This window comes from Erpetoichthys calabaricus, chromosome 17 (assembly GCF_900747795.2).
Source record: "Erpetoichthys calabaricus chromosome 17, fErpCal1.3, whole genome shotgun sequence".
In the NCBI taxonomy this organism is placed as follows: domain Eukaryota; kingdom Metazoa; phylum Chordata; class Cladistia; order Polypteriformes; family Polypteridae; genus Erpetoichthys; species Erpetoichthys calabaricus.
In genome coordinates, this window is record NC_041410.2 from 11,827,660 (window position 1) to 11,832,684 (window position 5,025).

Sequence of the window (5,025 nt, forward strand, 5' to 3'; positions counted from 1 at the left end):
CTTTCGGTTTCATAAACGACGTGTACAAATAAAGCAGCGCCGCCAGGAGTCGCGGTCTGAAATCCCGAACAGCTCCCTGCGATTAACGTAATGGACGCTGTAGAAAGTCCCCGTCAAAAAGCACACGCTTTTAATTTACAGTACGTAGTAATACATTTAACGGTCGAAAACGTTTTTAAACAGATAAATACACGCGTCTTTAAATATAAATATAAAGACGCGTTTGAACTGATGATTATGGCAGACATTTTCTGCAAAAAAAAAAAGGAAATGAAAATTATAATTATAAAATGAAAATGCAATTTCTCTTTTGCCATTTATTTTTCAAAGTCTACGCACAAGAATGATCCAATGCCAGTTTTCGCAGTGTGTACACCCTGAAAAATCCTGGTTCTTTATTGGCACTCGATTGTGTGTGGTTCTTCAGTTTTAAAAAATGTGTCAGAGTAGTTTTTCAGAGCGATACCATATGTCAGTCTCTTCCATGCTACAGTTTGAGGATTTTTATTATTATTGTTGTTTGTTCATGTTATTGTGCCCGAACATCGCTAGTAAGGAGAAATAATATAAAACAACATAATCGGACATTGGCTTGGAGTCCGAATGTCTAAAAATGTCATGTCGCCCAGGGACATTTCTAAACAACAAATTGCGATGTGCAGGGTGCAGACCAAATTTATTACAGTTTTGCCTTTTTATATTAGTTTTTATTTCTATATTTTTTCTGACCTTACTTGGAAATTCAGTTTAGTTTTAGTTTTCCTTCATCATGTGTTTTTAGTTTTAGTTTAGTTTTTATTTCACAAAGACATTTCTATTTTATTTGTATATCTATTAGTGTCCTGTGGTGGGTTGGCACCCTGCCTGGGATTGGTTCCTGCCTTGTGCCCTGGGATTGACTCCAGCAGACCCCCGTGACCCTGTGTTCGGATTCAGCGGGTTGGAAAATGGATGGATGGATGGAAAATGGATGGATGGATGGATCTATTAGTGTGAGTTTTAGTTTTAGTAATTATGGCATAGAGCTCCTATGGAGTTTAGTTTTGTGTCACAATCAGACAACTGTACACTTAACGGATTTGGATACGAGTTTAATGTTAATGGAAGCTTACTACATGTATTAATATTGTTTTTTTTATCAATATGCTGCTGCTGGAGTGTGTGAATTTCCCCTTGGGATTAATAAAGTATCTATCTATCTATCTATCTATCTATCTATCTATCTATCTATCTATCTATCTATCTATCTATCTATCTATCTACATGGTTTACTATCTGGTTTTGTTTTTGTCTGATAAAAACAAACATAATCAAAACCAGACATTGAATATGAACAATTTCACACAATTTTATAATTTTTTAAATATTTTCTATGTCATTTGTGCAGAATAAATCTGTGCTGACTGTTGGCACTTTTTATCTTTTTCTTTTATTGCACACAATGGGCCAATTTGTAATGAAATTTAGGTGAATTTTAAGGTTTGAGGGTTTTACTCTAAATGTCTACAGCAGACAACATTTCCTGCTCCAAGACAATATTCTGGGCTTTGTTATTTTCTACCGGCCATATTGATCTCTGATTCCATCTCAGGCACAAACAATTTATAGACAGAATTTTGCCACCTGCAGGCCTAAAAAGATATCAAAAAATCAGAAAACAGAATCTACTGTATTCTGACAGGAGTGATCATGAAAATCATGGGGGCTTAGGAAGAACAGGGCTCTCAGACTAGAATCAGTGTGTAGACCCCACTTGGCTGTATTGAGGGAAACAAAGAAAAACAAACAAACATGTAGTGCTAAGGTTAGGGGAAGTGAGACTTGAATAGCCCACCATAAGAACAGTAAACCCATAATGAGCAGAGCAAGAGCAGGTAATAGGAGTACAGACAGGCATAAAACAACAGAGACAGCGTCTGAGATTAAGAACAATATATACATCATATAAACCTGTTTATCCAGAGTAGGATCGCAGGAAACCTGGGGCCTACCACAGCAGGTTTGGATGTAAGGCAGGAAAAATCCCTGGTATGAAATATGTATGATAAGACTGATGTTAAGAACAAAAAGAATATGATATTTCAACTATCTATTTTGAGAGAGAGAGAGAGAAAAACATTGAAAAAAGGAAGACAAATATTTTAAAATATAATTCTGCTAATGGATTACTTTCACAATATCAAGTATTTTGAGTTGTGAATATGAACTAAATAAGATAAATTAATACAATAGAATAAATACAAAACTAATTAGTATGTTTAGTTTTCATCACTTGGCAGATTCTCTTTATCTACCTACCTTTGTTTGTATCGCTTCGTTGTTAAACGATGTCTTTAAAGCAAAGGGATTGGTCAGTAACAATATGCTGATCTTGTATGATGACCTTGTCAGTCTCTCTATCAGTGCCGTTTTATTTTCAAAAAATCAGGAGTGGTCTCCCCTCGACTTTCTCATATACTCAGATATGGGGATGGATATTTGAGGAGTAAACCGCAAGGCAATTTCAGTTTATGAAAATGTTTTTTTTAATAATAGTTTCAGTTTTGATTTAAATAAAATAATGAATAAACACGATAACTCAAAAACTCAATGAGATAGATGGATGAAATATGGCATGTGGTTGTTACAGCAAAAATTGTAGATCTGTATTAACTTTTGGGCCAAATTCATCACCCGGAAATGGAACTTTACCTGAACACATACTTGATTTCTTTTTTATTCATGCAGCTGAGTCCGATTTATTCAACTTTACATTTATAATAATTGTTCAATATTTTATTAATTTGATTTGACTTGTTGTTGATGGTTCTTTAATGTACATAATTTAAAAATATAATCATTGTCTTGCGGTTTACTCCTCAAATATCCATCCCTATATCTGAGTATATGAGAAAGTCGAGGGGAGACCACTCCTGATTTTTTGAAAATAAAACAGCACTGATAGAGAGACTGACAAGGTCATCATACAAGATCAGCATATTGTTACTGACCAATCCCTTTGCTTTAAAAACATCGTTTAACAATGAAGCAATACAAACAAAGGTAGGTAAGTGAAGAGAGTCTGCCAAGTGATGAAAAACTAAACATACTAATAATCATACATATTTCATACCAGGGATTTTTCCTGCCTTACATCCAAACCTGCTGTGGTAGGCCCCAGGTTTCCTGTGATCCTACTCTGGATAAACAGGTTTATATGATGTATATATTGTTCTTAATCTCAGACGCTGTCTCTGTTGTTTTATGCCTGTCTGTACTCCTATTACCTGCTCTTGCTCTGCTCATTATGGGTTTACTGTTCTTATGGTGGGCTATTCAAGTCTCACTTCCCCTAACCTTAACACTACATGTTTGTTTGTTTTTCTTTGTTTCCCTCAATACAGCCAAGTGGGGTCTACACACTGATTCTAGTCTGAGAGCCCTGTTCTTCCTAAGCCCCCATGATTTTCATGATCACTCCTGTCAGAACACAGTAGATTCTGTTTTCTGATTTTTTATATCTTTTTAGGCCTGCAGGTGGCAAAATTCTGTCTATAAATTGTTTGTGTCTGAGATGGAATCAGAGATCAATATGGCTGGTAGAAAATAACAAAGCCCAGAATATTGTCTTGGAACAGGAAATGTTGTGTGCTGTAGACATTTAGAGTAAAACACTCAAACCTTAAAATTCGCCTAAATTTCATTATAAAATTGGCCCATTTTGTGCAATAAAAGAAAAAGATAAAAAGTGCCAACCGTCAGCACAGATTTTTTCTGCACAAATGACAGAAAATATTTTAAAAACTATAACATTGTGTGAAATTGTTCATATTCAATCTCTGGTTTTGATTATGCTTGTTTTTATCAGACAAAAACAAAACCAGATAGTAAACCATGTAGATAGATAGATAGATAGATAGATAGATAGATAGATAGATAGATAGATAGATAGATAGATAGATAGATAGATAGATAGATAGATAGATAGATAGATAGATAGATGTGAAGGGCACTATATAATAGATAGATAGATATGAAAGGCACTATATGATAGATAGATAGATAGATAGATAGATAGATAGATAGATAGATAGATAGATAGATAGATAGATAGATAGATAGATAGATAGATATGAAAGGCGATAGATAGATAGATAGATAGATAGATAGATAGATAGATAGATAGATAGATAGATAGATAGATAGATAGATAGATATGAAAGGCACTATATGATAGATAGATAGATAGATAGATAGATAGATAGATAGATAGATAGATAGATAGATAGATAGATAGATAGATAGATGTGAAGGGCACTATATGATAGATAGATAGATAGATAGATAGATAGATAGATAGATAGATAGATAGATAGATAGATAGATAGATAGATAGATATGAAAGGCGATAGATAGATAGATAGATAGATAGATAGATAGATAGATAGATAGATAGATAGATAGATAGATAGATAGATAGATAGATAGATATGAAAGGCACTATATGATAGATAGATAGATAGATAGATAGATAGATAGATAGATAGATAGATAGATAGATAGATAGATAGATAGATAGATACTTTATTAATCCCAAGGGGAAAATTCACATACTCCAGCAGCAGCATATTGATAAAAAAAACAATATTAATACATGTAGTAAGTTTCCAATAACATTAAATGCGTATACAAATCCGTTAAGTGTACAGTTCTGTCTGATTGTGACACAAAACTAAACTCCGTAGGAGCTCTATGCCATAATTACTAAAACTAAAACTGACACTAATAGATCTAAAAATAAAATAGAAATGTCTTTGTGAAATAAAAACTAAACTAAAACTAAAAATACACAATGAAGGAAAACTAAAACTAGACTGAATTTCCAAGTAAGGTCAGAAAAAATATAGAAATAAAAACTAATATAAAAAGGCAAAACTATAATAACCTTGATTCTAACTCTTTTTTTAATGAGTGTCCTGTTTGTGCTGCTAATTAATTCATTTTAATTGACTTGTCTTTTACGATTTGTTCCCCTGAATTTCTTCA